The sequence below is a fragment of the Manis javanica genome, chromosome 9 (genome assembly GCF_040802235.1).
Source record: "Manis javanica isolate MJ-LG chromosome 9, MJ_LKY, whole genome shotgun sequence".
NCBI lineage: Eukaryota > Metazoa > Chordata > Mammalia > Pholidota > Manidae > Manis > Manis javanica.
The window spans coordinates 28834913-28857205 of record NC_133164.1 but is presented as its reverse complement, the minus strand read 5'-3'; the positions used below and the strand labels follow the sequence as shown (position 1 = coordinate 28857205).

General features: G+C 37.5%; 2 long non-coding RNA genes across 2 annotated transcripts in view; one reads left to right on the top strand and one right to left on the bottom strand.

Annotated features, from left to right (window-relative positions):
* LOC140843506 (uncharacterized) overlaps positions 1-22293 on the top strand; it is a 306849-nt gene that overhangs the window by 204917 nt on the left and 79639 nt on the right. The window lies entirely within an intron of this gene.
* LOC118970912 (uncharacterized) overlaps positions 9288-22293 on the bottom strand; it is a 28089-nt gene continuing 15083 nt past the window's right edge. Inside the window, exon 3 of the long non-coding RNA XR_012121339.1 lies at positions 9288-9609. This is a non-coding gene — a long non-coding RNA (uncharacterized lncRNA). The remainder of the gene's footprint in view (positions 9610-22293) is intronic.

Here is a 22293-nt window from a genome sequence, read left to right as displayed (position 1 = left end):
CTTGCAAACCCTCAAAGTGCCCCTATTTTAGATGAAAATAGAGAGTTGGAAAAAAGAGGAAGCCCGGCCTGCAGTTTGTAACTGAGCAGGGCAAGGACCTGGTCTCCTATATGGCAAAGTTCTAAAGGCTATCATTTTAGCTACTGTAACAGTGTGGGGTGTCATTAACATGATAGCTAAGTATCAGTTTAGTCTTTTTTTGGTTATTAAATAAAAAATATATTAAATAGTTTAATTGGAAACATGGATTATTGATCAAATCTCTGAATATAGCATATTGGAATGTATTTTTACTTGATCCTTGGTAAGTCTAAGCAGCAATAAAGGATTATATCATTTAGATCTTTAAAGAGTCATCCTAAGAATTTGATAAATGCCACATCTATGATTGCAGTTATCTTAAAATAACTCACTCAATTAATTTAAATGTATATGAGGGGGCAGAGTATAGAAATGGAATCACTCTGTATGAATGATGGGTAACTTCTGGCATGCTAACAAGAGCTATAAAGTAGAAATGGAGGATGTCAGCAAGCACACTCACCATCACACAGCTGGCACTTGCAAATTAGAAAGAAAAATAATACCAGGCCAGCTTGAGGAAAGCTAAACCAGAATTTCAGAATAGCCACAGCCTAGAAAATCCTGAGAGAAGAGGCAGAAAGAAATGAATGAAGACTGAATATATGAAGGCAGCATTCTGTGAAAAAGACTGGATGTCTTAAAAAATTGACAAAATATCTAAAAATTGTAAATTAAATATAAAATGAGCTTAACTCTTGAAGGTGTCTGTTTGCCTCAAACAAAATCCAGACTGTTGACATGTTCCATTACTATATAGCTTGTTCTAGCCAAAATTGTTCGGAAAAAGCAGGGAAACATAAATTTATATAGTAGTCACATTTTATTATCTAATATATTCATTTTCTCTCCCTAACATGAGATCTGGAGAGAGGGAAGTTTTCTATAATTTGTGCATTTATTCCAGACAGAAATCCCAGTTCCAGCCCCTGTTCCTTCTGACTAGCTATGGATGAGATAGTTAACCAAGCTTTGTTTTCACATGTGAAAGGGATAATAGTAAAAACCACCTTATCAGCTTGTTAGAGGATGAAACGAGATAATTCATGTGATCTGCTCTGCACTGTGACTAGTACATAGTAAACACTCAATGAATGATGTCTGTTGTTATTAGTCATAGGTCCTACTTTCTAGGGTATATGATGAAGTAGAACAAAAATTAAATCCACCTCTAATATAAAGAAGAACAAGGTAAAAAGTCCAGTTAGTGTAAACAATGATGTAGGAGTTCAGGAAAGGAAGCTATACCATTTAGGGCACATGGGAGAGGACGTTAATAGTGCAAAGAGAGTGAAAAGGAGAGCAGAGGACAGACAGAGACAGAACGAGTGAATCTCCACCCACATAGTCGGCCAAGGGTGGTGATTCCACTTTGGCACTGAGTCCAATCACTCCTAGAAGTTAGAAGTCTACCAGCCCAGCATTCAAAATTCTGCAGCAGGATTGGAGAGAGTGGGGTTACAGAGGGAGACATGGGCTCTAAAATCAGAGAATGATGGAGAGAAAATAACCATCTGTGATTTGATCTGAGAAAGCTTTTGAAAAGTTTGCTAGTTGACATCATAGCTGTGTTTTATAAAATCATGTATTTGTTTCTTAAAATAGGAAACAGGATTGTATTTCAGGGCTCTGTAAAGGTATTCTGCTTAGAATCACCAATTCCAGTGATCATTTTTGGGATTTCTCTTCTGGAAATACCTTCATACATTTTTGGACTATCCTGACTGATACTGTATCTTTAATATTTGAGAGAAGACTTTTTTCTTAACGGAAACCCACCTGAACTAAATATTGATTATGTCAGCCATTATAATATTTTTGGTTAAAAACTAAATAGTTCTATATTGAAACTGACCTAAAAAACTTGTACATTTTCTATGAAGTCACTCCATTCATTTGAACTGTGCACATTTTGACATGTTAATTAATCCACATATTACCATTACTTTATAGTCTTACTGTTATGTAAGTCTATGATGAAAAACTGATGGATTTATATATATAATATATATACCATGTGACATAATTATTGGAGAACAAACACATCTAGAGTGATGCATCCCATCATTAGCACAAGGGACTGCTTTGTGATTTAGGAACATTTATTACCAAAACCACAAAAAATCCCCTACTTTCTTCAAAGAGATCGTGACCAAATTTTATCACCACTTACTATTTTGACCAAGCATCCATCTTTTTCAGGCCCCTTCTCATTTTCCCTGTTCTAGGCATCCTCTGCTCGCTCCTGGATGGCTGTAACCCTGACAGTTCCCACAGTCGACTAACACGTCTGTCTCTGTGACAGTCTTGACATATTGATGCAATGCCACACATAACATATCTGATATAAAATATAAGATTTCAATCTAAGGGAAGATGTAACACCAGAAGCAAATTTAATTCCTTCAACAACCAACAAATTTATTACCATATTTTTAAATCACAGGAGGTTAAAATTAATACAAATTTAGTAAATCGTAAAGATAAGCAAGAACACTTTTGGTTCAAATAGACGAATGTTTCTTTCACTTCTTCTAACCTCATATAGTGAGTCTAAGACTTACAGTATGTATCACTATCTAGCACAGGTGATTTAAAGGGTTTCCTAGGAGTAGATTTGGAGTTGATTTTAGCAGCTAGCTTTTGTCTTAGCTCTGATTTTAGAGCCAACACCTCCATCCTTAACTCCCACTCTCACCAAACACACATAGGATTCATCTTCTTTTTGACTTCAGGTCTTCACTTTGACATGCTTTAGAAGTGGATTGCATCCTGGATCTTCCCCCAAAAGCTCACTTCCCACTGTACCTTTTCATACCGTGGTGGAACTTATACATTCTTGCCTTGAAAACCACCCCTGCTTGCCTCCCTTTGTTTCTTGGCCCTGTTAGTTGTAAGTCTCTGCCTGTGTCTGAAACCTGGTCTGAACCCCAGCTAAGTGGACCGAGCCCTGCAGCACTGACTTCCATGTTAGTCTTCTTCCCTGGAACCAGAGCATGGGTAACACTGCCCTGAAGGCTTATCATCTGACTTCTGACAAGGGAGTCTCACCTCAGCTCTTTACCATGGTCTTCTACAGTAAGTTTCTGAACCAGCACTAGCTTGCCTACCCTCTCAGTTATTATTATTGACAACAGATATACTGTTGGGGCCAGTTTTGCTTTCTGAGCTTTGCTAGCCCCACTGCTTAGTCTTACCCAATCACCCAGTTTCCTTCCTCTCTCTCATTTTATTGGGCTTTCAGGAAGAGACAAAACCTGTATTGCTGAATCCATGGATAAAATATAGCAAAGTGCTGAATAACAAAAGCCTTTTTGAGTGGTATAGTAAAGAAGACGCTGGTTTGGCCTCTAATCCTGACTTCAGATTCTAACATCACTATTGATTAGATTTATGATTTTGACAAGTAACCTAATGTCTCTCCACCTCAATGTCCTCATCTGTCAAAGAATTTTTGTAATGACTAGCTATGATCATGTATGGAAAGTGTCTAGCACTAGTTGGGGTTGCATGGTTGATTTTCCCATGTCAATAAGCTTTCTCATCCTTTCCTCTATTTCAGGATGTGAAAAAAAGGGAGGAGGGGATGTCACTTTCTTCTTGGGATCAGAATCCCCTTGGATCCCCAAGTGTGGAATTTTGACTTGGAATAAAATATGAACCTTTAGATCCCAGTTCAATTCCAATTTGGATAATTCAAATTTCTATTTTAACATCTACAAAATGAACCTTTTGCTGCTCTCTATACATATTTTATTCAATGTTACATCCATCTAATCTGGGTGTGAAAGAGAAGAGAATTGTAGTAACCATGTACAAGATGATGGCTTAAGTAGATGTAATTAATATGGCAGGGGAAAGCTGATGAGTTAGACTAAAAAAAAGACATGTGGAGTTCATTTGCAGATTAATTATTGCTTTAATACAAAAACATGTGATTTGTATAATTCACAGCTGAGAAATAAATTCAGGTTGCTAAGACACATTGGTAGTGGCAATTTAGCTTTTATCGACTTTTTCATTTCTTTCTTTTAAGAGATTCTGGTATTTTATTTCTTTGTGTTCCAACACTCAGCAACTTCTGTCTTGACTTACAAATTAAGCATATAATCAATGATAAAGGTTTAAAGGTCAAATGTATGCAGGGAGAAAGGTTTGCAAAACCTATTGTGCACTAAGACTTCTGTTTTAAATTACAAATTAAGTTACTAGTTTATCCTTCTGAAATCAGCATCAAACATTATGAAAAAGGCACATGAGTAGACGTACAGCAAGTTGCCATTAGTCACACAGACAGAGCAGCACGACAGAGCTGGAATTAAAAAATACATTTCTCAGTGAAGGCAATGTAGGTAGCTGCCTACATGGTATAATTTGATGGTGAGATTTTCCTTCCCCTAAATAACTCTACTGAAATTTCATCACTTGTTTTAGTTAACAAGCTAATCTTAGAAAATGTAAATATTCTAGAAGGGTTATGACAGTAAGGAAGCTAATAGACCTTAATGTAGAATCATGGAAATAAAATACCTTATAGTTAGAAGGGATTTTTCATGGCTTTTAGTTCAGTTCCTTTCTCACTTCCTGAAGTCCCTCTTTGTTTCTTCTGAGTGGAGCTCCTCGGAGAGCAGACCACTCCACTGGTAGCCATCTCTTTTTCTTTTTCAGTGTTATTGAGCTATACTCGACATATAACATTGTATGAGTTTAAGGCATACAAAATGATTATTTGGCTCGTGTCGGTGCTGCAAAGTAAGAATAGTGGTATCTTTGTTTTTTCATTTGGAAAATATGACTAGATTTGTATTCAAGTCAGAGACCCGGGGAGTCATTCTACTGCTCTCCTTCCTTCCTTTACTCACGCATCCAATGAACTACCAAATCCTATTTTCGTCTTTTTACTTATCCCATGTGTCCCTCATGGTAACTTCTACTGAACAGTTTATGTTTGTCTTCTGGATCTGCGGATGACAGGTTTTGTTCCTTTTTTCTTCTTCTCTTCTTTCTTTCTTTTCCTGATTTTTTTTCTTTCTGGGTTTAACAAGGAGATTGTTAATCTCTTTCTCTGATTTACCAGTGTGATAACTATGTGAAAAATATGTGGTCATTTTGACATAACTTGTTCCTTCCAAGCCACTATTAACACCCTGAATTACCAATAGCTCCTTTTCTTAGAACCTACAATCCATGTAGTTGATCACTGATAATCCTATTCCAGATTTTTGTCTGATGGTAAAATGAGCTATTTTTCCTTATATTCCCTTTCCTTTTTTTTCAAAATGGGGAGAGCGCTTATTCATCTTCTTAGACCCAGCAAAATGACTTTAATATTGCTGGTAGATAATATTTGAAATGTATTTGGCCTATTGATTGAAATTCATCTAAACTATCTAGATTGTCTGGCCATTCACTATTCTGTTTCCTATTCTGTTTTATTTGGTTTATCATTTCCAGTTTGATGATTTTTCCTTTGGGTAGAGAAAAGTAGAATTGTTTTATCTTCTCTTTATCATCTTTTAGCATTAGACCATCTGTTCCAAACATTGAAGCTATTCCCTTTTTACTCTTCTTGCCCAAAACATACTTAAAATAAAATCTTTTAGTTCTCTGCTATCCTTTTCAAGTTGTACTTCAATCTGGGCTATAACATTCCTCAAACTGAGCTCAGAGTGTCATAATACTCCTGTGTATTTGTTTGTGGGTGAGGACTTTTCATTTTTTGTACATATGCTTTAAAAACCAATCCACATAATAGAATTCTTTTATGTCTCTCTGGTTTTCTCTTTTTCTTCTTTTGTATTTGTATGCTCAGAATTTAGTACTTAAAAATTAAATTTAAATTCTCAAGAATTGTAGAGTCTTCTTTGGATCTGAACATGGGATCATGCGTTTCTTTGATAAGCACCAGATTCTCTGAATTAAGTCTTAGGTAACTTACACATGTATGTGTCCATTTCACTCACCCAACTGAAATTCCATGAGCACAGAAGCTATGTAGCTTTCTCAGCATCTCACGTAGGTTCTAGAACATAAAAGACACTCAAAGAGAATTCACTGACTGCAGTTATTTAAGAAATATTAGCTCTGAGTGTTTTCTTGTCCTCTGCACTGCACAAAGCCCAGATGCTTGAGTCCTCTGAACTCTGACAAAGGTCTGAGAGCACACCACCACAGATGTTCTTTCTTGTTATGACTCAGGAAAAGGTTCAACAAATTGGCACCACAATTGTCTCTACCTCTTTCTCTACTAAGATTCTGCTAAAATTTTTACAAACTTCTCCCAGAACAAGGTCAAAGAATAGCCCTATTTCACTTACAGATTCATTTTTGCAACCCACCAATCATTTATTTCCAATGAAACCTAAAGCAACAACACAAAAAACACATTCCAAGCTCACAGTCACTGTCTGACCCATTTGTGTTGACAGGATGGACCCAGGCAAGGTCCAGCGCCTCAGGCCAGCTCACTGGACCTAGTGTAGAAAGGTCCATATGTCACTGACACACAATGAGGAGTCTGTGTCAGCTTTTTGTGGAACAGAGCTGGAGTCCCCCTGACTGTCTGACTTGGAGAGACCACTTAAGTTTTCCTTGTTATTTTTTTCTAATTATCTTAAATTAGGAATATTTTCAAAATTAAGGGGCAGAGAGAGGGAGAAGAATATTGCTGAATAGAATTTGGAAGTATTTCAATAGATTTGAATAACCTCATTCATGTGGAAGGAATTGGCATCAATACAGTAGAATTTGAAATGAAGTGAAGATAAAGCGGCTAATTCCTGAATCACAATAAAGAGTATTTGGAGTGTGGTGTTGGACTTAAATTATATTCAGGCATTGTCAACACACAGCAGGCTGAGCTGAAACTTCCCTCCAAAAATATTATATTGAATAAAATAATAAAAAGTTACATATTTATACTACCCCAAAGAAAAAATATCCTCAGAACCAGGGAAGAGGAAACCCATGTCTCTGAGGTACAGGTTGGGAGTTTCTGACCTGGGTTAAAGGTCCACACACACACTCAGAGACCAAGTTTGGGCTCTGTTATCCAATTATATTCTCCAGGTTATATTCTCTTTGTCTCTAAACCTTCAGTAAAATGTCTTAAAAAGCCACAGACTGATTTTTTGCTCTGCTGCAGGGAACAGGGAGAGGGGGGCTTTGTGGTTGTTTCCAGCAGAAGACAGAGCAGCATGGGGGTCGGCCATGGTATGCCCACCTATGGGTCCTGAAGACTGAGGCACCACCAGAACGGGAAACACAGAGAGCCAGGGCAGGTGCGGGGCACCTTGCAAGGGGGGCAAATCCTCATCATTTGATCACTTACTGCTCATGCCATAATAATGTAATGGAAGAAAGGCATTTCTTTGTTTTGAAGCCAAATGCAAGTGAGACTTTTGATATAGGGGTCCTAAAACCTAGAATGGAAAGAGCCTTAGCATCTTTCTACTTTGTAAAGAGTGGAATTGAGGACAAAGTTTCCTACTATGTCATGGAAAAACTGATGCTATGAGCCAAGACTAGCTTCTGGTCCATGTTCTTTCCTCTGCACTGCCCTGTCTTGAGCCTGAATGATGGCAGGGTTCATGAGGAGGTTCGGCATGGCGTAAGAAGATCTGGAGCCACTAGCCTTACTTTGAATCTAGGCTTTGCCTCTTCCCAAAGAGTCACCCTGGGCAAGTTACTTAACTTCCAGTCCCTCAGTTTCCTCATTTGCAAAAAGGGGATGGTAATGATACTAAGCTCAAATGGATGTTGATCAAGTAAAACAAGCTGTAATATACTTTTATGTAAATATTACATATTCAGAGAATCCTAGATATTATTATGAGTCAGGGTTGGGCTCCAGCCTGCCTTCCCTGCCTTATCTCCCCTACACTCCTCTCCTCTGCCCCCCAGTCTTTGTCATGTGCCTTTCTTGCTGTTTCCTCAAGGTCCAGCTTTTTGACACCCACATGCTATTCTCATGTCTGAAATGAATTCTGCTTCCTTGTACATATCTCAGTTCTGAAATAAAATCTTTTGCTTCAAAACCTTCATTCAACCTTCTCTCATCTTCACTCCCACAGTTAAATGCTCTGTCTTTATAACTGCTCCATCTAGCACTTTCCATATAGGAAAATGATTATGATATTTTGTCTCTGGGTTTTCGTATTACTGTGATCTCCTTGAGGGTGGTGTTAGTATCTTGTTCTTAATAGTCTTTTAAAAGTTGCTTATTTCCAAATAACAAATATAGACCCCCCTTTCTAAATTGAACATACCCAACACACACACACACACACACACACACACACACACACACACACACACACACACAAGCATTACCCCATCCTTGACTAACTTTTCTGTTCAGTGCCTATCACCATTTAACATACTGTGTATTTTATTTATTCATTTTATTTATTGCAATAATATATATAAAACACTTAGACTCCTGCATGGTTAACACATGCCTAGCAAGTGTTGCTGGTTTTTGCTGAGTATGACTATCATTATTAGTTGCTCTGCTATTCTGAGTAGTGGTAGTGATGTTTGTATTTATTATCATTATTATTATTGCTGAGCTGCTGTCATTTTAAATGGCAAAAGAGATTGTCAGGGATTGTCAACACACAGGAGGCTGAGCTGAAACTTTCCTTCAAAAATATTATATTGAATAAAATAATAAAAAGCTACGTATTTGCACTCCAAAGAAAAGATATGTCTCTTCCTTGTACTTAATTAAATTCTGGTCTAGGGAAACGCAACTGATATATTTTGTTTGTAAACACAGTTAAGTTATTATTTTTTAAATATATAGATTTCTTATTTTCAAGTACATTACTTGGAATAATGCTGAACTAGGAGCCAGAAGACCCAGATGCTATGTGACCTGGGGCCAATCCCTTCATCCATCTTTAAAATAAGTACTTGGAAAAATCAGCGACAACTTAACATGTGTTTCCTCCTCTCTCCTTTTCCAGTGGTAGCACTGCTATTCCTGTTGAGGGCGGGTGTGGCCCCAGAGTCCTTGTTACAGTCCTTTAGGGCAGCAAGTTTCTCCCACCCAGAAACTTAGCATGAGAGATACAACCTCCCGGTCACCCTGCCGTGATCCTCAGTCCCTTCCCGTTTTACCATTCACTGGTCTATATAGATGAACATGGAGAAGAATTATCTCTTTGTTCCCCCTGGACCTACAGGCTTGTACTCACCACTTCTCATGGAGTCTCATCTGCCCATGTAGCATTTTCTGGTCAGTGTGGTGCTGGCCTAAGGGTGAAGGCCACAGCTGCCTCCACCTCAGGGATATTACTCCTAGAGGAAAGCATACACTTCTCTGTTCTTGCTTTTGTAGAACCAGAGGCATAGCAGTATCCCCTGGGACCACAGTGGGGCCAGGACAGCCTGCCTCGCAGAAGAGAAATGCTGGGTTCCATCTTTCTTGCAGTCAGGGAAGATGTTGGTTTCTTTCATCAAGCCGGTGTCACGGAGGTGTTGTGAAGATTAATGAGCTAGCGTTTATAAAGTGCTCTCCTCTACCTTGAGGAAAAACAGGAGATAAAAAGAACACCTCACCAAATTCCCTTCATTTTAGGCAAACCTTTTCTGACCTGTTCATTAGAGCTCATTTCCAGCACTGAAATTCTTAAAAGCCTATATGAACAATTTGTAATTTACTAGAGATTTTATTTTCATATTTGAGATAGGGAATAGGGAGTTTTCTCTCTAGTTCTAATTTTTTATTTTAAATATATGCTCCTTTACAAGATTTCTTTACTGTTGAGTGCAGATGGGGGAGGGTAAAAGAAAACTAATTTTCTGAGAGCTCATAGCATGGCCAGCCTGCAAGGCAGGAATCACTAGCCGCCACTCTCAATAATAAAATAATATGCACACATTTTAATTAATTTCTTTCATCACAGAAGAATTACATTTGCCCATAGTCTAGAAAAAATGCACCAAGGGAAGCTTCTCTTGAAGAAACTTTGGGTTGCTCTGTAGAAATCTCTCATTCAGTAATAAGCTCTTCTACTGAACTTAATGAATCCTCATTCCTCCCTCAAATTAAATTTCATGGGCACATCTGTTACATAATGTATTGTGATTACACATGACTGCTAAAATTGTTTACCGAGAGCTTCTCACATCTGTTGGAATGACTGTATCACAGAGGAACTACGTGGAGAGTCGGTCACAGTTTGTAGATGCCGCCCTGGGCCTTGTTCACCGGTGTGACCATCATGGCCCTTGGGATGGCCACCTGACCCTCTGAGGTGGAAACTTTGTAAAGAAGTTCTGGCCCAAGAGGGAAACCAACCTGAGAATGTCTCTTTCTGTACTGACTTCACTCAACCAAGTCACATTAGCTCCTGGGTTCCCCTTCTACCATATTTCCCCTTCCTAGTGTGAAATATTACATTCGTCACCACTGGACTTGAAAGGTATTGTGATACTTGTAATAGAAGATTCAAACATTCCTGGAAGAAAAACGATCCTTACCCATAATTATCCTTAGCCATAGTATTATCCTTACTCATAATAATAACTATATTATATGTACATAATGCCACAAATGTATATAACTTGTCCTTGATATGTAATAATGATATCTTACTCATAAGTGTGTATATATATCTATTGATTGATCAATTTCTCACTTTCAGTGAACTCTAGAAATGCCCCTAAAATAATCACCCACAAAGTAAAGGTTGATAAACTATTTTTAACTCATTTTGAAAAGGGAAAGTCACATGGCACATGCAATTCATATATGAATATTGATGTTGCACATGGTATTTGTTATAATATGAATGATTTTAAAATGAGAAAAATTAGAATAAATTTACATATCTAAGAGTTTCCAGAAAAAGGAGGAAGAACATATGTACATAGGTAACAATGCAAAGGAAATTATAACTGTGAGCAGAGAAGAGCAAAGCCCTGAGTGTGTGGCAGGCCAGGCTGCTTTAGTATGAAATGGGAAAGGGCATGTTTCATGGGAGAGGTATCCTTGTGCTTGTGCTGGGCCTTGGGTAAGGGGTGAAATTCTATGGTGGAAACGCAAGGAAAGGGCACAGTGGGCAGAATGAAGAGCAGGGCGGAGGTATGAAGACAGGAAACCTCCTACTTACTGGAAACATGTCTGGGTGGAATATAAGGAGAAAGAAAAGAGGTAGTGGAGATAATGTAGAAACATTATTTTTTCAACCTAAAATGGGGTTTTCACCTGCAAAATGGGCCTACAAATAACTGTACCTACTTCATGAAATTGTAAGAATTGACACATGTGAATTTCTTGGTGCCAAACACATAGAAAGCACTTAATAAATGCTAGCAACTGCTTCTGCATTATAAATATTTGTCAATGTTCCACAGAATTAGAAAGAAAGCATATTCTCTGTTTAAATGGAACTCTGGTTAATTTATAGCAATCTTATATTTTTCAGGTCTTCTCTGTGATTAGCTGATCAATTGTGGTCTAGAGCAGGAGTTGGCAAATTATAGTGGGCAAACCCACTTGCCGCCTGTTTTTTGTAGATATTGTTGGAACACAGACACACATATATATGTATATAAAGTCTCTGGCAGAGTTGCATATTTGTGAAAAACTGTGGCCTTCAATGCCCCAAATATTTACTATCTGGCCCTTCTCTAGTGAGAGGCAAATTTAAATTTCTTGTTATTATTTTGTTTCTGAATTTCTTCTTATCCTTACAGCAGATTTTAATAGTTGTATTTTGGGTTTATGTTTTCCAATGGTTTAAGATTTATTGTGGCATTTAATTTTTATCATTTTGAACTGCTGCTATTTGTCATTTACTTATGCTTTGCAATTAAATTTTCTGATATCTATATTACCAACTCCTGATACCTCTCTGTATCTCTTGTTATGTCTTTATTCCTTTAGGGCCACCTTTATTTGATCTCTTGCATCTCTTTCTATGTATTTTTTAAATTTAATATGATCTGAGGTGAATTTACCCCATTTGCCTGTACTGTTAAAATTACTTTCCTTCATTGTAATACCATCATTTTATATTTTTCTCTGTACCTATCTTTCCCTTTATGGGATGAATGGGTGTGTGTGTATGAGAGAGAGAGAGAGAGAGAGGAATGAAAGGAATAGGGGGAGAGTGAGAAATCAGAGGAGAGAGACAGAGAGAAAGGGAGACAGAGAGAGAGAGGTTGTGAGGATCTAACCACAGACCGCAGAACCACTCTGAGTGGTTTATGCAGAAGAGGATTCACTACCGGGTCTTCAGTGGTTTGTGAAATCGGAATGGCTGCAAGAGCAGGCTCTAGGCAGGGTTCCTTTCTCATCGGATTGCACTGCTCAGCCATGATTGTGGTTGAGAATTCTGAGGTAATATCTGAGGAAGCTGTTAGAGCAGAAAGATGTGGCCATGGCATAGTTTGTCATGATCAGGGAAACCTCATCCGCATTGTGGCCGGTGCTTTCTCCTGGGACACGTGGCTTCTATTGTGGTCTCTGTCAGAACATGAATGCTTTAAGCTCCACCTCTCTCATTCTCCTTCTGTGTTCAAATCTCAGTGAATTCATATGTAAACACATCTGGAATCTGGCACATGGATGTCTGGGAAACGTAAATTTTATCTGTTTGTTCTCTGCAATATAGCAATTATTTAAAAAAATCTAGGTGTCAAGCAAGTCAATCCACTATATCCATCACTTGGTATTCTTCCCTGCTTTAAAGAGTATGCATAGCTTTGAATAATATAGGTGAGTTTAAATGTTACATATACATTTCTGTTGATTTATAAATATTAATTTGGATGTATTGCCTCTCAAATATGAAATATGAAGTATCCAACTCTATTTTCTCTGAAATATGAAAGATGAAACAAGCTAACTTCTACTTCCATGATTTTCCCGGTCTTGCTCATACTTTATATTAATCATATTACTAGTTTTAAATGGTAAAGGTTTTAGCACTTACATTCTGCCCTAAGCCTGTAATTGGCATTAGTTCTGCACTTTTATAGATATAATTATACTGATAATCTTTCCATACTATGGCATTTCCATTTCCAAGTTCTTTAACTTGATACATCTCATGTTTGGCTGTTTTTCCCTAACAGATATATCTATCTTGTAGTGCATTGATAAAAATTCTGAAATAATGTATATGGAATGTCTGTGCATAATAGGCACTCAAAAAAAAGCTGTTATTTTTTTGCTATAAAGGAAACCAAATTGAAGGGACAAAAATTGAGAACATTAACAATGATGGAAAACAATTCCTGGCATATAGTAAATAATGAATAAATTTTGATCACCATTTTTTCTAAGCATCAAGAACACCAGATTTGAGTCTTTCCTATTATACTAAACAATATTATGATATTAAACTAGGAAACTTATCCAAGGCCACAGACTCATTGGTTTTCTGAAATATGATCTGAGGAAATTTTAAAGAGTCACCTATGACTGGGCAAGATATCTAGTCTAATGGACCTCAGTTCAGTGTTCAGTAAATGGAAACAGCAGTGTTCGTAATCCCTTCAGCCTCTTCCTACTCTATATTGTATTTTCTTGATTCTTGGTGGATTACTATAACTATTTTTAGAATCTAAGTTTGCCTTCCAGGTGCTCTGAATGCTTCTTGACATATTTTCTGTGCTGTCAGTTGATGTGTGTGACAGGGAATGCCAACTAATTCTATATTCATCTAAGAAGGCTATCATTAAAAAAGAAATTCATGTCATGCTTATCAAAATCAAGGAGTAGTGTTTTGCTTATCTATAGTTACCAGCTGCCCACATCATTGCAGGTCTTTTGCAATATGTAAAATAAGAATATGACTTTATTTGTATTCAAGTCCCAAGCAGTATTTTTAGAAACTTGGAAGCTATCTTAGATATTTATCTGATAAAAAGCCAAATGTCATTGAAATACACACACACACACACACACACACACACACACACACACACACACACACTGGAATACATTATTTTCTGATAGCTTCCACCAAGCTGAAAGACTCATTAAAATGGGGAATATTATTGAAACTAAAGAGACACAAGGAATAAAGAAAAACCTCGTGACCTCATTCATGACTTTGGGTTATTTTGTGCAGTGGTTACAGGCCTCTAAAGTGGTGGTCTGGAAAATTCAATTGCAGATGCATAACTGGATATTACAATATTGGTTTTCTGAAATATGACCTAAGAAAATTTAAAACACTTAAGAACTAACACAGCAGTGAAAACACTTGTGTCATTGATATTGGAGATGACAGGGGAACATACTGGTGAAAGCAAAATGTTAACACTCGGTGAGAAGACATTTTTTGAGGCTGCAACATGGAATAAAGTTTGATTGAGAGGTAACTTTGCAGTGGCCGATCACAACCAAAGTTATTATGGAAAAGTTAACAATTGTGTCTGCATGTTCTCCCTACGTCTATGTTTAGTGTCTGCAATTCGTGTTAGTTCAAGAAACTATAAATAAAAAACTAGCTGCCACCCAGGCAGCTCTGACTTTGGAATCTCACAAAGCAAAGTGCTAACAGGAGCCCATTTGCAAAATTTGAAAAAGAATCCCAGATTCCTTGCAGAGCAGTGGGTTCTGTGCGTTATTTTAGCATAAAGACACCACCATATACAATCACAGTAAGGAGCTCAGAAAAGCCAGATCCCTGGAGGCAGTTAAGCCGTGAAGAGTATTGGGTACTTAAGAAAAAAAAATCATAAAATCTATGTGATACTAAATTTGGGAGGAAAACTCTCAACTTTTGGTGTATATGTTGGTTTGCACAAACTCTTCCAGCAATCACCTATGTGACTTTGAGAAAATTGTTTCATCTCCTTGAGCTACCTACTGAAGTTGCTTTGAGTTTTATAAGAGAAATTATGCACATGTAACATTATTGCATAATTCATTTTGAAAAGAGTGGCATCAAGAATTATTTAAGCACATACCAATTAATTAGAAAAAGTTTTTTAAAGCAACATTTAAAACCAGTGCTGTGCCTTAATATGTGAGCATTAATAGCTCTTACACTGTTTTCTTGATTATAGTTAACTTTTAATTATCAGCAATGGATTACTTACATAGCAATTTATAGCAGATAAAACTTTATTCTCTAAATGGAAGCATTGTGCTCCAGCATACAGCATACTGGAGATAGTGTGTGTTCAGTTCCAGACCACAGCAATAATGTGAATATTGCAATAAAGTGAGTCAAGTGAATACTTTGGATTCCCAGTGCATAGAAAATCATCTTTATGCTACACTGTAGTCTATGAAATGTGCAATAACATTACATTATAAAAACAATGTACATGTCTTAACTGTGGGTAAAATTGTAATATTTCCAAAATCTCTCACCTGGCTTTAGTGCATCTCCACACAATGGGTGTTTCCAGGGGGTGGAGAGTAGCCATCTCCATATCAATAGGCAATTACAAGGTCAAGTGAGGGCTTATATGGACTGGAGAGGTTGGGTGCGGGCTGCTGCTTCTGCAGGTGGGTCACGAGAGACTTGGGAGAGCAGAAGTGGACTGCTTGTAAGAAATAAATGAGTTTCATAAACGTTATTTCTCCCTTTGACTGATTTTGGTTTCAAAGGTATTTTGCCCCGGGATTTTCTTCCTGGAGTTACACTCAACTTAAAAATATTGCTAAAATTGTTGACTATTATCTGAGCTTAGAGAAAGTTGTAATCTTTTTGTTGGTGGAGGGTTTTGCCTCAGTGTTGATGGCTGCTGACTGATCAGGGTGATGGTTGCTAAAGGCTGGGTTGACTGTGACAATTCTTAAAATAAGACAACAGTAAAGTTTGCTGAATCAAAGCACTCTTCTTTTCACAGGTGATTCCTCTGTAGCATGTGATGCTGTATGATAGCATTTTACCCATAGAAGATTTTCTTTCAAAACTGGAGTCAGTTCTCTCAAATCTTGCTGCTGTAATGTTATATTCTAAATCCTTTGTTGCCATTTCAACAATCTTCACAGCATCTTCACCAGGAGTGGATTCCATCTCAAGAAACAACTTTCTTTGCTCACCCATAAGAAGCATCTCTTCATATGAAGTTTTATCCTGAGATGGCAGCAATTTAGACTCATCTTCAGGCTTTACTTCTAATTTCAGTTATCTTTCTTTTTCTACCACATCTGCAGATTTTTTCCTCCACTGAAGTTTGAGTTCCTCAAAGTCATCCATAAGGGTTGGAATCAACTTCTTCCAAAATCCTGTGACTTTTGATATTTTGTCCTCTTTCCATGAATCATAAACATTCTTAATGGACTCCAGAATGGTGAATCCTTTCCAGAAGGTTTTCAATTTACTTTGCCCAAAACCATCAGAGAAATCACAATCCATGGCAGCTCTATAGCCTTATGAAATGTATTTCTTCATTCAGACTTTAATGTCAGAATTGCTCCTTGATCCATGAGCTGCGGAATGGATGTTGTGTTAGCTGGCATGAAAACAACACTGATTTTGTTACGTATGTCTAATAGAGTTATTGAGTCACTAGCTGCATTGTCAATGATCAGTAATATCTTGAAAGGAACCTTTTCTTCTGAGCAGTAGGTCCCAACAGTGGGCTTAAAATATTCAGTAAACCCTTTTGTAAAAAAAATGTGTTGTCATCTAGGCTCTGTTGTTTCCACAACACATGAACAGAGCAGATTTAGTATAATTCTGAAGGGATCTAGGATATCATTCTAGAATGGTAAATGAGCATTGGTTTCAACTTAAAACTCACCAGCTGCATTAGTCCCTGACAAGAGACTCAGCTTGTCCTTTGAAGCTTTGAAGCCAGGCATTGACTTCTCCTCTCTAGCTGTGAAAGTCCTAAGTGGCATGTGCTTCCAATAAAAGGTTGTTTCAATATATTGAAAACCTGTTGTTGAGTGTAGTGACCTTCATTAATGATCTGAGCTAGAGCTTCTGGATAACTTGCTGCAGCTTCTACATCAGCCCTTGCTGCTTCACCTGCACTTTTATATTATAGAGATGTCTGCTCTCCTAAACCTCATGAACCAATCTTTGCTGACTTCTGACTTCTCTTCTGCAGCTTTCTCAATCTCTTTAAGCTTCATAGAATTGAAGAGAGCTAGAACATTGTTCTGTTAGGCTTTGGCTTAAGGGAATGTGGTGGCTGATTAGACCTTCTATCCATACCACTAAAACTTTCTTCATATCAGCAGTAAGACTGTTTTACTTTACTATTCATGTGTTCGATGGTATAGCACTTTTAATTTCTTCTAGAACATTCCTTTACATTCATAACTTGGCTAACTGTGTGGCACAGGAGGCCTTTGGCCTATTTCAGCCTGCAATATGTCTTCCTCACTAAGCTTAATCATTTCTAACTTTTTTTTTTTTTTTTTTTTTTTTGAGAGGGCATCTCTCATATTTATTGATCAAATGGTTGTTAACAACAATAAAATTCAGTATAGGGGGGTCAACGCTCAATGTACAATCATTAATCCATCTCAAGCCTAATTCTCGTCAGTCTCCAATCTTCTGAAGCATAACGAACAAGTTCTTACATGGTGAATGAATTCTTACATAGTGAATAAATTCTTACATGGTGAACAGTACAAGGGCAGTCATCACAGAAACTTTCGGTTTTGATCATGCAATATGACCTATAAACAATCAGGTCAAATATGAATATTCGTTTGATTTTTGTACTTGATTTATATGTTGATCCCACATTTCTCCTATTATTATTATTATTTTTATTTTTAATAAAATGCTGAAGTGGTAGGTAGATGCAAGATAAAGGTAGAAAACATAGTTTGGTGCTGTAAGAGGGCAAATGTAGATGATCAGATGATCAGGTGTGTGCCTATGGACTAAGTTTTAATCCAGGCTAGACAAGGGCAGCAAGACATCCACGGATGCAGAAGATTTCTCTCAAAACAGGGGGGGTGAGGTTCTGAGCCTCACCTCTGTTGATCCCCAAATTCTCACCTGATGGCCCCATTTCTAACTTTTAATTCTAAGTGAGAGATTTGGGACTCTTCCTTTACTAGAATACTTAAAGATAGTTGTGGGATTACTCTTGGTCTAATTTCAATATTGTTTTGTCTCAGGGAATAGGGAGACCCAAGGGGAGTGAGAGAGAGAGATGTCAGGGGACAGCCAGAACACACACACTTATGGATGATGTTCACCATCTTATATGGACATGATGCATGGCACCCCAAACAATTACAATAGTCACATTAAAAAGCGCTGATCATACCTCTCCATAACAAGTATAATAATAATGAGGAAGTTTGAAGTATTCTGAGTGTTATCCAAATGTGACACAGAAATACAAAGTGAACAAATGCTGTTGGAAAAACAATGCCAATAGACTTGCCCAACACAGGGTTGCCACAAACCTTCAATTATAAAAAATGTAGTGTCTGAGAAGCACAATAAAGCTAAGCATGATAAAACTAGGTATGCCTGTCTTTTGATTACTTATCAGTGTGATGTTAATTAAAGTATAATGTATAATGCTGAGCAATCTGCAATATGAAACTGTTCAGGTTTTCTCTCTATAACCCACCAAACCCAGAAAAGGATATTTAAGACATGTTTCAGCTTTTATCTCTAATTATCCTAGAGATTATGAAAAGAGTGGCATCACCTGTAAAATTATTTAATAATTGTATCTTTAATATCTACTGTTTGGAAGACAGTGTGCTCTGGTGCTAGGACTGTGATTCTCAAAATGGATGTGAATCAGGGCCACCTAGTGAGCTGGTGAAAATAGTCACTGTGGGACCCCACCCTCAGCTTCTGATTCAGGAGATCTGGGATCTCAAGAATCTGTATTTCTGACTAGTTTCCAGGTGATGCTGAGGCTACAGATTTGGGGACCACTGGATGAGATATTTAAATATCACAACTATTTTGATAAAGAGATATATGGAATTAAAGGATTCAGCCTGGATTCTTAATTTTATGGTAATAGATAGCAGTATGTCTGAGCTGCAAGATTCAATTTGCACAGCACGGTTAGGAATGCCGTGTCTGTCCAGGTGAGGCAGATTGTCCTGAGAGACCACTGTCTCCTTGGCCAGTGTGTGGGGTGACATAGACAATGCTTGCTGACCAGCTCAGGCCGACCAGCTGCCCCCCAAGTAAGACTGTTCTTATTCATTATGTTTGTGACTTCAGCAGGAAACAACCTGCTATGACACACAGAAACTGGCTCTTAATGACTGCATTTCTCTCTTCTTATCCATTATGTGCTGATTTTTTTAGATCAGCCATTATTTTTCATGTTCCAAGTCCTTGAGGCATACTTCACTGTTATCTTAACATGTTTCTCAGAACTTTTTCTTTTTCTATACATAAATATACCACACGGTTTACAAGAAAAGACCAACTCCTCTGCTTTCCTTATTGAGCTAATTGAGATGATAAGATGAGATACACTCTGTGTAAATGCTTATAAACTGCTATGTAATGGCAGGCAACAGATTCAAGAAAGGTGCTTATAAGTTATTTAGGCAGTAGAACACATTCACATGGGTTTGGCTCATGTCTAAGAGCTAATCTAGGGGAAAAAAGGAAAGGAGAGGAAACAGGTGGGCACAGGGGCTGTCGCCATGGGGAGTGCTGACGATTTATATAAGCTGTCTTGAGAGGGGTTTGGCCATCCCAGTGGGCGTATGTTTTATAGTCCCTGGTGAATATAAGATTGAAAGGAGGATGATTGAATTTACTTAGGTGTACATGCATTTCTTGGTAATCTAACAACAGACAATGTTATTTCACTAAATCTGTTTTAGGTTTAAATACTTTTCATTAATGCTAACAGAACTCTGATGACTACATTCTGCATGTCACAATGCAAGTTCCTCTGTTTACACATTCAGTGGTGGTAAAAATTCAAATGGACATGTAGGGTTATGGACCAGTGAGCTGGGGTTAGCTCCTCACTCTTCTCTCTCTCTCACATCCCAATTCCCCTACTGCCAACTGAAATTTCTTTAGGAAGAATGTTCTTAACCTGAATCAAAGGAATATAATGGAGATAACTTAAAGATGCTTCCAGAGGAAAAGATAGGGTGAGAAGTAAAACAGTAATCGTCCTGTCACTCAGCAACCACTCTCAGAGGGAAGACGTCTCATTTTGCTCTCATAGTTCTGGTTCCCTAGTTATTGGGTTAGGATAGGAGAGATCTGACTGGAGAAATACAGATGTTATAAAGCTGAACTATGTGAAAGGGGGAATCCTGGTGATTTTTGAGATATAGGAGAGACCATTGGGTCACATTTCTCCTCTCTTTAATCTTGTTGGGATGCTAACAACTTGGACTTTCTATGCTTTATGATTAAGAAATAAATTTACTCCTAAAGGGCTAAGGGACCAGGTTGGCCCAGGAGAAATGTTGGATTAAAATTTGAGAGTCCAATTAGTCTTATCCAAGTCTCAGGCAGCCTAGTTCACTAAGGGAGAAAATTCCTGTATCTTAATGACATGGCCTCTCTGTTGTCTCTTTCAGGAATTTAAGGAAAATGATGTATTTATAGATGTAATTATATAATTCCTGGGATTTGTTTCAAGTAACCCAGTGGAGGGTGGGGGTGGGGGATATATGTATGTGTGGATACACAGGACACAAAATTAGCCATGCATTGTTTATTGTAGAACTGAAAAGACACATTTTAGCATTCTACTTTTAAATGCTATGCTCAATTATGCCCAGAAATGAAAAAAAGAGATAAAATTAAGTGATTTGATGACCTGCTGATCCAATGGAAAAAAGGAAACCCAATAGTTATATGAAATAAATTTCATCCAAGTAGGTTTTAAAAGCATTTCCTTTAGGAAAGTCTCAAAATACTACGCAAATTCAGTATGCATTCAGACTGTAATGTTGTCATTTTATGATGCCAGCAACAGCTTCTCTCTATTATGGGAATAACCAGCAGAGAATATTCGTACCAACTTCTCCATTATTATAACATTATTTTATGTCTTTAAGGCACTGACAATATAAGAATAGGCTATCAGATGTGAAAAATCAAATCTAAATGTATAGCTTGTCATTTACATGTTTTTAAACATTCCAATACTTGACAAAATATGTATGAATCTGTATTTCTATCAAATGTTTTAAAATCCAAGAACTCTTCCAAAATTTGAAGAAACAGCTCTCAAAGATTTCCATGTAAATGACTAAAGACTGCTGTTGTAACTGCAAAGACAAGTGAAGGATTGACAATTAAACATACAATTTGAGAAACTGGGCTTTTCGTATAAATTGCCTAGATTGAATCGTTCTGCTAACTGAATCCCTTGGATAAAATCAGCTCTCCACCTTCTTTTAGCTTTATGAACACTGTCTCCCTTAATTTTATGTGATAGAGATAAAGTGAGCCTTTCGTAGCACTAAGCTGCAGCTTCAACACTAATTTCAAGTTAAAGTGTGGAGTAATTTGGGAACGTTTCTTTTGCTGCCTTACGTGTGTGCAGACTGACTGCATAATGACAAGGCAGTCAGGTGGCTTGACTGGCTGCAAGGGTGCTCACTGGGGCAAAACTGGGAGTCTTTTCAAGTCTCTCATACATTTTTACACTTTACACAATATCCATACATCCTCCTGAAGTGAATTACTCATGGTTCTTTTGCAGGGCTATTAGTTTTAAAATTGCCCTACACTTTATAATCTGGACCAAACATCCATACCACAGCCTTGGTGGTCACAGAAATTCAGGAAACATGGAAATAAATCAAAAGGAGCAGAGTCTGAGCCTGCTCATATATCTGACTTCATTCTGCTCTATTTAAACCAAAAAGTTTCCTGCCTTAGGGCCTGTAGGATGGCAGTTCTCAGTCACATGTTTGACTTGTAATTATGGGGTCTAAGCTCAGGGCTGCCCTCTCAGAGGGGTCTTTCCAGACCATTCAAAAGAAACGAGTCCTTTTTACCCTGTCCTTCCCTGATGGATTACCCTGTGTTGTTTTCATCACTGCATTTATCAGTTGTTAAAATTGTTTTTGTTTACTCATTTCTGCTTATTTTCTCTCCTCTCACTAGAATGTAAGTCCCATGAGGAGTCAGACTTCATTTTTCTATCAGAGTTTTCAGAACACTACCTGGCACATGGTTGGTGCTCAAAAAAATATTTGTTGAGTGAATAAATGACTGACAAACAGAATGAATGAATAAAATGTATGTAAGACTCTTTTTTTTCCTAACCACAGTCAAGTATTTACAAGGAATTGATCATCAT